The sequence below is a fragment of the Pleurodeles waltl genome, chromosome 2_1 (genome assembly GCF_031143425.1).
Source record: "Pleurodeles waltl isolate 20211129_DDA chromosome 2_1, aPleWal1.hap1.20221129, whole genome shotgun sequence".
Classification (NCBI taxonomy): domain Eukaryota; kingdom Metazoa; phylum Chordata; class Amphibia; order Caudata; family Salamandridae; genus Pleurodeles; species Pleurodeles waltl.
The window spans coordinates 60,098,676-60,112,513 of record NC_090438.1 but is presented as its reverse complement, the minus strand read 5'-3'; positions in this window follow the sequence as shown (position 1 = coordinate 60,112,513).

Sequence of the window (13,838 nt, the reverse complement as noted above, 5' to 3'; positions counted from 1 at the left end):
CATCCCAATTTGCACAATAGGTCTCTCCCTAACAGTGATATCGGGCTTGAGTGACATACCACAAAATTATGTGACCCTTGATAGTTACCAATTCTGACTTGTACTGGATCTGTGATTGGGTTCGTCAGGTACCTGTTTGCTACTCCCACTACTTGAACTGTTCTCCCTGAAAGTGGCAGATTTGGTACTTCAATGCTCCTAACAGTGGAACGTGTAGCTCCTGTGTCAACCAAGAATGAAACACGATGGCCCATAACTCTTCCCTCCACATACGGGCCCTTTTGATCAACTTCCAAGGATGCTGCAAGCACACAATTTCCCTCCTCATCTGAACTTTCACTCTCCCATGCATCGTTTATTCCATTCTCACTGTGTAACGGGAACTGATGTACTGTGTCATTTTGATTCATTCCTTGACCTGTGACCTGTTGAGGAAGCATTGCTTGCTGCTGATTCATTGGTGCTAAGGGTATTTGCATTTGCTGATTAGGTACCATGGGAAACTGCTGTTGCATTGGCTGCAATTGTGTCATTTGCACACGAGGCATTTGCACCTGTTGCGGTTGCATGGGTTGTAGACCCTGCATCTGGTTCATATTGTTTTGAAAATTTGGATTCGGACTTCTCAGTTTCGGTCCTCTCATAGTCTGAAATGCATTGACATCATTGTTTTGCTGACCTACACCTTCCTGCACCATCATTGGGCACTCCCGTTTCCAATGCCCGACAATTCCGCACGTGTGACATGGCATCACCTTCTTCATTGCCTGTATACCATTTGGAATCATAACAGTATTCAAATCAGGACCATTATTCACAAAACCTCCTCGACCTCTGCCTCTCATCTGTGGCTGAAACATAACATTTCCCTGTTGCTGCTGCTTCGGCATCTGTTGTTGAAACCCTTGCAAACCTTGTAAACCTGTCTGAGCTGCTCTGAGCTGCATCACCATCACCTTTTCCTTCAATCTTTTCTGCTTTGTCTCAATCTCATCACTGCAGTATTTTGCATAATTCAACACTTCATCGATCGACTTTGACTGCCAACAAATCAAATGCGATTTAATCATCTGGCTAATTTCGGGTCTCAGCCCTTCCACAAACCTGAACACAAAATGGAGCATGTCTTTTGGTTCAATCGTTTCCGTGCCACTGTAATTTTTAAACGCTTTCAACAACCTCTCATAATACGCGCGTATAGATTCTTTAACCTCTTGAGCGGTCCTGTCAATCCTTTGCCAATCCACATTTTTCGACGCAACCTTGGTTTTCAAGTGCTCGATCACCTTGTGGTACAAACTCATTACCATAGGTGATGGCGCACCTGTGTCCCTATCTCTCTCTGGTTCACTCGTCGGCCAACCTACAGACCTTTTACAATCTTCCCACAAATCAGCCGGAACCACAATTTCAAATAAGGTATTCAGGTCTTCCCAGAGACACTTCGCGAGCTTCACAAATCTATCCGTTTGTTGATACCACTCAATCGGCTTCTCTCTCAATTTGGGAAAGTCATCCGTAAAGGATTGAATATCGCACCTGTGCCATGGTACATGCACAAGTTTTCCCCCTGCTGTCTCTCTCATTGGTAACATGGTTATCAGATCGTCATTCTGTTGTTTTTTCTCACTTCGTTCTGAAGTGTTTTCCTTCTTTTTATCCTTTTTCTTGACCCACCTGCTTTCCCACTTGTCTAAACATCTCCAAACCTGTGCACTCTGCAGTATCTCTTTAAGGTGTGTTTTCATCCCTGCGGATCTCATGTGTTCAAAATCTTTTGTCTCGAAGTCTAACCTGTAACTTCTGCTCAGGTGTTTGGTCTTACCTATATCGATCTCGTTTCTGTCTGCAATTTCTTGTAACTTCTTATGTATGTTGCTGACTTCTCTTGTAATCCTAGGGCACATGTATCTTAGTTCTTCCTCTATGTATGATTCTAATCTGTTCAAACCCATTGTTCCTTCTACCAGTTCATCTGCCTCCATACCCAACCTTATTTTATTCAGGTATTCTTCTCCCTTCCCGCTTGATGTACTCTGTGGGGAGTTCAGGCTGTTGAACCATTGTGTCAACTGTTGCGCGTTCAGTCCCATCAATGTAGCAGTTACATCAACTGCCATCGACGGTTTCTGTAATGTTTCAGTCTGTGAGGTTAACGGTACTAATAGTGGTGGATGTGACCTTACCACGGTTGACGGAGCACAAATTGGAATTGGACTAAATTCCGACAAGGACCCAGATCCATTTGGCAGTGCCGCTATCGGAGTTGTCTCTGGAGTGGTTTCTATGCATCTTCTCCCTGTCCCATTCTGTATCATTAACCCTTGGTCGCTGGTGCTTGAATTTGCCTGTATGTACAGTGGTACTGGTGGACCTACAGTGATAGGTAGAGATATTGCATCTGGATTCTGTCTGTTCCCCGAATCCTGTGGCATGTTAATCCCCACATTGTGGTTCATCATTGCTGGCATACCTAACTGGCTTTCTACCACTCGCACTTCTGGTGTCTGCTTTTGGGGCATCGAGAACTGTGTTGATTCAGCTTGAATCAATGTCGGTCTCTGATAGTTTTGTCCTCCCTGCGCCATTGAATCCGAAGTCATTCCCACATTATGCTCATCGCAATAGTGCCTTTGAACCTGTGGCTGATAGTTATCAGCAGGTTTCAATGTTGGCACGTCTGGGTACATCCTCTGAACCCGTGGTATTCGTGGTGAGAAAGGCATGTCAGAACTGCTCGGCCTCTGAGATCTTCTCAAATTTGGCGTCACATTACCCTGTATTGGTTCTGGAGGGGCAGTACTAATGCTTGAGCCTTTTTCGCTTTCCACATATGGTGGTGGGCGATCATTCAGTAATTGTATAATGAACTCCTCATCATCTGACTCGTCTCCCCTTTTCGAGTTTCTATTGCTCTCTCCTTCCCTGGACTGACTCCTGTTTGTCTTACAGGTGACTTTCCTTCCTTCCGTCTCCTCTTCCTCGGCAATCGCTGGAAACAATTTAATTCCCTGCAATACGTCTGATCTCCAAACCTTTTGTGTGCTGTCCCATCTAGCATCCGCTAGGGTCTTTTCTACTTTCCTTATTCTTGTCTCAAATTTCTTTTGTTGTTGATTTCTAGCTATTAGCTCCCAAATTGCCAATGCCTCAAACTGTGCTGGCCTTGGGGGTACTTTCATGTCGTATAGCGCAAACCTCAGATTTTCTAAAACCCTTACGTTAAACGACCCGTGGATAGGGAACGCTACACTTCCATGTTTTTCTGTTAATTTGCACCATTGCTTTAGCCAAAGACACGGCGCTACACCCTTTTCTTCAATGACGATGTAAGCTGGTGTACCCTCAGGCGGTGTTTCTTCTCCTACATTTGCTGTAATATAAACATCTCCCCTCATGGCACTCTTAAATGCTTTGAAAAATTTAATCTTTCCGTCTTTTGTTTTTCTAAAATATGTAATCAATAAGTGACTTTAATTCCCGGAATACTCTTCGCTTGCCTTTCCCCTCCCAATTGCGCTTCACGGACTGCGTCCAATCCGTGCGCGACCCTTCTTACCAACCGACCTATCCCAGCGCGGCTCCTAGTGACGTCACACTCACACACTGCGGCTGACAAAGTCCTGCGGCTTGTCCTCTTTTCATTCGGCTTCACTCATAAACTAATTTCTGCAATATAACGCAAGCACTTAACCAAAAGAATAAAACAGATCTGTCGGTTTACTACAGGAAAGGTAATACAATCGCTTCAGAAACCTTAGGGATTTTTCACTAGCCTCGGCAGTTATTCCATCTTTCTCGGTTTCCCACTTTCGCAAGCAAAATTTGACCCGCAAACTTTACTCTCAACTGATCAATGAACTATTCTAGTGCACTTTAGAATTCGTCAAATCTCAAAGTCGAAGTTTTCTTTTACTCTGCAACATTCATACCGACTTGTTGACCACGCCTGATCAACCTATTAAACCGACCAGATCACAACATCAAACAAGTGTCACATACACTTTTCAACATACTCCGGAGTCTCTTGACCTCGCAGGGCCCGTCTCAACATCAACAACCACGTGGACAATTTTTCTGCTCAAAGCGCCACACACATGTGAAGTTCGACGACTTCCCTACTCTCACACCTTTGGAGTAACACTCCTCTAATATCTTTTAACCCCCCTTAAAATCCTCACAAACTTCTCAATTAATCTGCGGCGATAAGCTGTGCAAGCGCGAAACCCTAACTTCACTCATACCGTCACTAGAAACGCTGAGACCGTTCTCATACCTGTATGTTCCTCATTCGCAAGCTCCGAGATCCCGGGAAAGTCATCGGGGACTTAGGGCATCATCATCTCTCCAACTTGTTTTATCAAAGAAAATTCTAACCTGACTCTGTCTATTGTTCGAATGGGGTCCCAAAGGGCTAAACCATCAATCTCTGCTACCATCTACTGATAACGCGTCCAGCCCTTATAAATTACCTGTACCTGGACACGTTGGAGGTCGGTGAATCTTTTAACCGAGTCGGGCTCTCCTCATCCTCAATAGTCGAGTCACTCAGATCAATAATCAATAACTGTTGTAATCGGTAATCAGCACTCAATTAATAGATCAATATAACACATCAGAAATCAATAACAGTTGGTATTTCGGTGCACCATGACCTTTCAGTCATGAATAACCACACCAGTTTATTAAAAGTTAGTGAATTTATTTCCCTATATTAACAAAGCTAGCACGATATATATGTGTCTCAAAACCAATTGATATATGTATATGAACATTACTAGCTGTCCATAACGGCGGAAGAAACGCAATCTACGTAAAATCTGAATAATGATACACTCTGTTATAGCAATGCAAATCACCAATGTGACTAACTGTATTTGACTAATTGCATACATTCGGTCAGCATAACAAGATTTCAATTCTTCATGGTACATTGAATGAATACCTCGACTAACCTCTAATTAGCATTGGCATGTGGGACTTCATGCAAAACGAATTTAGTCAACACAAATTTGGAAAAGTTCTAGCTAGGATCCTATCAAAATAGCAGTTGGTACCTAAAAGGAAAAAAAAACACAATGCATAATACATTTATCCTTTCATATTTACCAAATACAATCAGCATTCAAGAAAAGTCTTCGTCCTTCAGGTACCGGTTGATCAGCATGGGGCAAATTTCAAAGGGGCAAAGTTAAGGGCAAGCTTCCTTGCAACGGCAAGGAGAATAGGGCAAAGTTACTGCATGGGCAAGACGGGGCAAATCAAAGTTAAAGTCTCTAGGGTGAGAATTGTCAAAGTCTCTTTCTCTCAGATAGAGAAAGGGCATCAGGGTATCGTCCAAAATGGAGTCTGGCATCAGACTTCAAACTGGCATCGAGGAAAATGGCTGACTTCTCTTTGTCCGGTGGGTTTAAGTAAGAAACATTCCAAATTCTGTAGTCTTCCATTGGAGGGTTCATAGGTTGGCTTCAAATTGTCCAATCAAAATTGTCTTTTACTAGCGCCCATTTATGCATACACTGTCCTTGGCGCCTTGGAACACAAATTGTATCATGGTTTGCCAATTATTTTACTATCTGTACCTTCATTGTCCGCACCTGTAGAGACTGACCTTGTATCAAAGGGGATGTAACCGGCCTAGCACGAAACCTTGGAGATAAGTGTACCAGCCAGTTTCTACTGGAAAAATACAACTTCAAGCAAGAATATATTTCATTAATTCAAGGAAAAAAAAATCACGCAGTTAGAATTTGAAACCAAGCAACTAGGCCAAAGCCTGTACTAAATTTAAGCTAAGCAAAACAGTTTTCAAACAAGAAATCATGGCATACATTTGCGATTATGACGGATTAATACATTTTTAATACTTCATGATTAATAAAGCTCGTTTATAATGATGGCGAACTGCCCCGAGGGCACAATTTCCCTTGTACATTATTTCTTTTACTTAAAATCACACTTCAATATATATGTCGGTTACACAGTGTACATGAATATATGTTGAACCCTCTTTTTCTGCGTCATCACTCCTAAGCGCCAGGTTACTAGGGTCCAGCCAGTTAGGGACAGGTCTCTCTGCCAATTCCCATATTTCCTCTGTATCTCACAATTCCCAAGCCTCCCACCCTGAGGATAACTTAATGGAAAGGGAACTCAGAAAGCAGCTGAGGTTGGAAGAGGCCAGGCTGAAGCTTAAACAGCGGCAGCTGGCCTTAGACAGGGAATCTCTGGATGTAGAGAGGGAAAGGCAGAGATTGGGGTTAGTTCCCCATGGTGGCAGCAGCAGTGTTTTTGATAGCAATCCTGTTAGAGAGCAAGATTCCAGAAACCTGCATAAGATAGTCCCCCCTTACAAGGAGGGGGATGACATTAACAAGTGGTTTGCTGCACTTGAGAGGGCCTGTACGGTACAGTTGGTCCCTCAAAGGCAGTGGGCTGCTATTTTGTGGCTATCTTTCACTGGTAAGGGTAGGGATAGGCTCCTTACTGTCAGAGAAAGTGATGCTAATAACTACAAAGTTTTGAAGGATGCACTCTTGGATGGATTTGGCTTAACCACTTAACAATACAGGATTAAGTTCAGAGACACCAGAAAAGAGTCCTCTCAAGACCGGACATACTTTGTAGACTGTTCAGTGAAGGCCTTGGAGGGTTGGTTACATGACAGTAAGGTGACTGACTATGAAAGCCTGTATAATCTAATCCTGAGAGAGCATATTTTGAACAATTGTGTGTCTGATTTGCTGCACCAGTACTTGGTAGACTCAGATCTGACCTCTCCCCAAGAATTGGGAAAGAAGGCAGACAAATGGGTCAGAACAAGAGTGAACAGAAAAGTTCATAAAGGGGGTGACAAGGATGGCAAGAAGAAGGATGGTAAGTCTTCTGACAAGGGTGGGGACAAAGATAAAAAACATTCTGAGTCTTCATCAGGCCCCCAAAAATCCTCTGGGGGTGGTGGGTCCAAATCCTCTTCTAACAATCAGAAAAAGCCTTGGTGTTATATATGTAAAGTAAAAGGCCACTGGGCAAGTGACTCCACTTGTCCAAAGAAAAACACCAAACCTCCCACTACCACAACCCCAACTGAAACCTCTAGTGCCCCTAGTAATAGCAGTGGTGGTGGGAAGTCTACTACAAATAGCCAATTCAAGGATGTAGCTGGGTGCACTATTGGCAGTGTAGTTGGGGTTGGTCTTGTTAGGGAGACCACAGAGGCTGTTTTAGTCTCTGATGGTTGCATTGACTTTGCCACCTTGGTTGCTTGTCCCCTTAATATTGGTAAGTACAAGCAACTACCCCTAATTAACGGTGTTGAGGTTGAGGCCTACAGGGACATAGGACCAGTGTAACGATGGTTATAGAGAAACTGGTTCACCCTGATCAACACCTACTTGGTCAGCAGTACCAAGTGACTGATGCTCACAATAACACACTTAGCCACCCCATGGCTGTTATGAATCTCAACTGGGGGGGTTACTGGTCCAAAGAAGGTTGTGGTAGCCACTAAATTACCTGTAGAATGCTTACTAGGCAATGATTTGGAGACATCAGCTTGGGCTGAAGTGGAGTTGGAGGCTCATGCAGCAATGCTGGGCATTCCTGGGCATATTTTTGCTTTGACAAGGGATCAGGCCAAAAAGCAAAAAGGACAGGGAAACTTGGATCCAGGAACAATGAACCAAGTGCTCCCAAAAGCTACGGGTAGGAAGGGTAAATCCTTGCCCACTATCCCTCCCTCTCCAGAAGATTCCCCTTTTGAGAAAGAGGAATCCTCTCCCTGTCCAGAACCTACACCAGATGAGCTAGCAGCAGACACTGCTGAGCTTTGGGGTGCAGGGGGGCCTGCTAGAGAAGAGCTGAGTGTGGCACAGCAGACCTGTCCCACACTAGAGGGTTTGAGACAGCAAGCTGTCAAGTAGCAGAATGGGGATGTCAGTGATAGCCATAAGGTGTATTGGGAAGACAACCTCTTGTATACTGAGTCAAGGGACCCTAAACCTGGAGCTGCCAGTATATTGGTCATTCCCTTGCAATACAGAGAGTTTCTTCTTTCCTTGGCACATGACATTCCTTTGGCTGGGCATTTGGGCCAAAGTAAAACTTGGGACAGACTAGTTCCCTTATTTCACTGGCCTCATATGTCAGAGGACACTAAAGAGTTTTGTCGCTCTTGTGTCATCTGCCAAGCCAGTGGCAAGACTGGTGGCACTCCAAAGCTCCCCTTTATTCCACTACCTGTGGTTGGGGTGCTCTTTGAAAGGGTAGGGGTTGACATAGTTGGCCCCCTTGACCCTCCAACAGCTTCAGACAATAGGTTCATCCTGGTGGTAGTGGACCATGCCACTAGGTACCCTGAAGCCATCCCCTTAAGGACCACTGCAGCTCCTGCAGTGGCAAAGGCCCTCCTGGGAATCTTTTCCAGAGTGGGCTTCCCTAAGGAAGTGGTGTCAGACAGAGGTAGTAACTTCATGTCTGCATACCTCAAAGCAATGTGGAAGGAGTGTGGTGTAACATACAAGTTCACTACTCCTTATCATCCACAAACAAATGGCCTGGTTGAGAGATTTAATAAAACTCTGAAAGGTATGATGTTGGGACTCCCTGAAAAACTCAGAAGGAGCTGGGATGTCCTGTTACCTTGCCTCCTTCTTGCTTAAAGGGAGGTACCCCAAAAGGTAGTGGGCTTTAGCCCCTTTGAACTCCTCTTTGTGCACCCTGTGAGGGGTCCCCTTGCTCTTGTTAAGGAGGGTTGGGAACAACCTTTAAAAGCTCCTAAACAGGACATTGTGGATTATGTACTTGGCCTAAGATCACGAATGGCTGAGTACATGAAAAAGGCCAGTAAAAACCTTCAGGCCAGCCAGGAGCTGCAAAAGCAATGGCATGACCAGAAGGCTGTCCTGACACAGTACCACCCAGGACAGAAAGTGTGGGTAATGGAGCCTGTGGCCCCAAGAGCACTCCAGGCCAAATGGAGTGGACCCCACCTCATTGTTGAGAAAAAGGGTGAGTCTACCTACTTGGTAGACCTTGGCACTGCCAGGAGTCCCCTTAGGGTGCTCCATGTCAACCGCCTGAAACCCTACTATGACAGGGCTGATCTCACCCTGCTCATGGCAACTTATGAGGGACAGGAAGAAGAGAGTGACCCTCTCCCTGATCTCTTCTCCACCACTGAAGCTGATGGCTTAGTGGAGGGAGTAGTACTGGCATATTGTCTTACTGCTGAGCAGAAAGATAACTGTACAAATCTTTTAAGTCAGTTTTCTGAACTCTTCTCACTGATACCAGGTACCACTACTTGGTGTGAGCATACAATTGACACTGGAGACAGTTTACCTGTCAAGAGTAAGATTTATAGGCAGCCTGACCATGTCAGGGACTGCATTAAACAAGAGGTTCAGAAAATGTTGGACTTAGGAGTGATTGAGCCTTCAGAAAGCCCATGGGCTAGCCCAATGGTGCTTGTTCCTAAACCTCACAGTAAGGATGGAAAAAGAGAAATGAGGTTTTGTGTTGACTATAGAGGGCTCAACCAAGTAACCAAGACAGATGCTCACCCTATACCCAGGGCAGATGAGCTGATAGATACACTGGCTTCTGCCAAGTATCTAAGCACTTTTGATCTAACTGCAGGGTATTGGCAAATTAAATTGTCATAAGATGCAAAACCTAAAACTGCATTCTCAACCATTGGAGGGCACTGTCAATTCACTGTGATGCCCTTTGGTCTGAAGACTGCACCTGCCACTTTTCAAAGGTTGGTGAACACAGTCCTGCAAGGGTTGGAAGCTTTTAGTGCAGCATATCTAGATGATATAGCTGTCTTTAGCTCCACCTGGGATGAACACCTGGTCCACCTGTGGAAAGTTTTGGAGGCCCTGCAAAAGGCAGGCCTCACTATCAAGGCCTCAAAGTGCCAGATAGGGCAGGGGAAAGCGGTTTATCTGGGCCACCTGGTAGGTGGGGAACAGATTGCACCACTGCAGGGGAAGTTCCAGACCATTATGGAATGGGCTCCCCCTACAACTCAAACCCAGGTGAGAGCCTTTTTAGGCCTCACGGGGTACTATAGGAGGTTTATTAAGTATTATGGCTCCATTGCAGCTCCTCTTAATGATCTCACCAGTAAAAAGATGCCTAAAAAGGTATTATGGACAGCTAGCTGTCAAAAAGCTTTTGATGAACTCAAACAGGCCATGTGCTCTGCACCTGTCCTAAAAAGCCCTTGCTACTACAAAAAGTTCATAGTCCAGACTGATGCTTCTGAATTGGGGGTTTGGGCAGTGCTATCACAACTTAATACTGAGGGCCAGGATCATCCTCTTGCTTTTATCAGCAGGAGGTTGACCCCTAGAGAAAAGCGTTGGTCTGCCATAGAGAGGGAGGCCTTTGCTGTGGTCTGGGCACTGAAAAAGTTGAGACCATACCTGTTTGGTACTCACTTTATTGTTCAGACAGACCACAAACCTCTACTTTGGCTAAAACAAATGAAAGGTGAAAACCCTAAATTGTTGAGGTGGTCCATATCCCTACAGGGAATGGACTATACAGTGGAACATAGACCTGGGAGTACCCACTCCAATGCAGATGGACTCTCCAGATATTTCCACTTAGACAATGAAGATTCATCTGGGCAAGGTTAGCCTTATTGTCCCTCTTTGGGGGGGGGGGGGGGGGCAGGGGGGGTTGTGTAGGAAAGTACCATCTTGCCTGGCATGTTACCCCCATTTTTACTGTATGTATGTTTGTTTTTTGCCTATGTGTCAGTGGGATCCTGCTAGCCAGGACCCCAGTGCTTATAAAGTATACCCTGTATGTGTTCCCTGTGTGGTGCCTAACTGTATCACTGGGGCTCTGCTAACCAGAACCTCAGTGTTTATGCTCTCTCTGCTTTTAAAACTGTCACTGCAGGCTAGTGACTAATTTTACCAATTCTGATTGGCACACTGGAACACCCTTATAATTCCCTAGTATATGGCACCTAGGTACCCAGGGTATTGGGGTTCCAGTAGATCCCTATGGGCTGCAGCATTTCTTTTGCCACCCATAGGGAGCTCAGACAATTCTTACACAGGACTGCCACTGCAGCCTGAGTGAAATAACGTCCACGTTATTTCATAGCCATTTTACACTGCACTTAGGTAACTTATAAGTCACCTATATGTCTAAGCCTCACTTGGTGAAGGTTAGGTGCAAAGTTACTTAGTGTGTGGGCACCTTGGCACTAGCCAAGGTGCCCCCACATTGTTCAGGGCAAATTCCCCAGACTTTGTGAGTGCGGGACACCATTACACAAGTGCACTACATATAGGTCAAAACCTAAATGTAGTTTCACAATGGTAACTCCGAACATGGCCATGTAACATGTCTAGGATCATGGAATTGTCCCCCCAATACCATTCTGGTATTGGGGAGACAATTCCATGCATCCCCGGGTCTTCAGCATAGAGCCTGGGTACTGCCAAACTAACGTCCCGGGTTTTCTCTGCAGCTACCGCTGCTGCCAACCCTCAGACAGGTTTCTGTCCCCCTGCGCCCTGGGCAGACTGGTCCCAGGAAGGCAGAACAAAGGATTTCCTCTGAGAGAGGGTGTTACACCCTCTCCCTTTGAAAATAGGTGCGAAGGGCCTGGGAGGAGTAGCCTCTCCTGGCCTCCCGAAATGCTTTGAAGGGCACAGATGGTGCCCTCCTTGCATAAGCCAGTCTACACCGGTTCAGGGATCCCCCCTGCCCTGCTCTGGCACGAAACTGGACAAAGGAAAGGGGAGTGACCACTCCCCTGACCAGCACCTCCCAGGGGAGTTGCCCAGACCTCCTCCAGTGTGTCCCAGACCTCTGCCATCTTGGATGCAGAGGTGTGAGGGCACAATGGACAGCTCTGAGTGGCCAGTGCCAGCAGGTGATGTCAGAGACCCCTCCTGATAGGTGCTTACCTTTCTCTGTAGCCAGTCCTCCTCTGTGGGCTATTTAGGGTCTCTCATGTGGGTATCTAACCAGATAACGAATGCAAGAGCTCACCAGAGTTCCTCTGCACTTAACTCTTCGACTTCTGCCAAGGATCTACCACTGACTGCTCCAGGACGCCTGCAAAACCGCAACAAAGTAGCAAGAAGACTACAAGCAACATTGTAGCGCCTCATCCTGACGGCTTTCTCGACTGTTTCCTGGTGTTGCATGCTCTGAGGGCTGTCTGCCTTCACCCTGCAGTGGAAGTCAAGAAGAAATCTCCTGTGGGTCGACGGAATCTTCCCCCTACCAATGCAGGCACCAAACTTCTGCATCACCGGTCCTCTGGGTCCCCTCTCATCCTGACGAGCGTGGTCCCTGGAACACAGGAGCTGAGCCCAAGTGTCCCTGACAGTCCAGTGGCCCTTCTGTCCAAATTTGGTGGAGGTAAGTCCTTGCCTCTCCACGCCAGACAGTAATCCTGTGCACTGCGTGAACTGCAGCTGCTCGGGCTTCTGTGCACTTTTGCCAGACTTCCTTTTTGCAAAGCCTAGCCCAGGTCCCCAGCACTCCGTCCTGCATTGCCCAACTCGCTGAGTTGGACTCCGACGTCGTGGGACCCTCTTTTGTTGTTCTCAGTCGACCGTCATCCTCAGATCTTCTAAGTGCCTGTTCAGGTCCTTCCTAGGCCCTGGCCGCACCCAAAATCCTCAACCGCGACTCTTGCAGCTAGCGAGGCTTGTTTGCGGTCTTTCTGTGTGGAAACAATCCTCCAGCACGCCGTGGGACATCTTCTGACCAAAGGAGAAGTTCCTGGCACCTTACCATCTTTGACTTCTTCCACCCAGAGGCAGCCCTTTTGCACCTTCATCCGGGGTTTAGTGGGCTCCTGCCTCCCCTGGACACTTGCGTGACTCTTGGACTTGGTCCCCTTCCTTTACAGGTCCTCAGGTCCAGGAATCCGTCTTCAGTGTTTTGCAGTCAGTTGTTGTCCTTGCAGAATCCCCTATCTCGACTTTACTGTCTTTCTGGGGCAGTAGGGTAACTTTACTCCTACTTTTCAGGGTCTTGGGTTGGGGTATCTTGGACACCCTTAGGCCCATATTTATACTTTTTTAGCACCGCATTTTCGTCATTTTTTGACGCAGAAACGCCGCAAACTTGCAAAATACAATTGTATTTTGTAAGTTTGCGCCATTTTTGCGTCAAAAAGCGGTGCAAATGCGGCGCTAAAAAAGTATAAATATGGGCCTTAGTGTTTTCCTACACTCCCAGCGACCCTCTAAACACTACACTAGGGCTGGGGTCCATTCGTGGTTCGCATTCCTCTTTTGGAGTATATGGTTTGTGTTGCCCCTAGGCCTATTTCTCCCTATTGCATACAATTGTGTTCTACAGTGTTTGCACTACTTTTCTAACTGTTACTTACCTGATTTTGGTTTGTGTGTGTATATTTTGTGTATTTTACTTACCTCCTAAGGGATTATGGCCCTCATTCTGACCCTGGCGGTCTTTGACCGCCAGGGCGGAGGACCGCGGGAGCACCGCCGACAAGCCGGCGGTGCTTCAATGGGGATTCCAACCGCGGCGGTAAAGCCGCGGTCGGACCGGCACCACTGGCGGGGTCCCGCCAGTGTACCGCGGCCCCATTGAATCCTCCGCGGCGGCGCAGCTTGCTGCACCGCCGCGGGGATTCTGACCCCCCCTACCGCCATCCAGATCCCGGCGGTCGGACCGCCGAGATCCGGATGGCGGTAGGGGGGGTCGCGGGGCCCCTGGGGGCCCCTGCAGTGCCCATGCCACTGGCATGGGCATTGCAGGGGCCCCCATAAGAGGGCCCCTACATGTATTTCACTGTCTGCTGCGCAGACAGTGAAATACGCGAC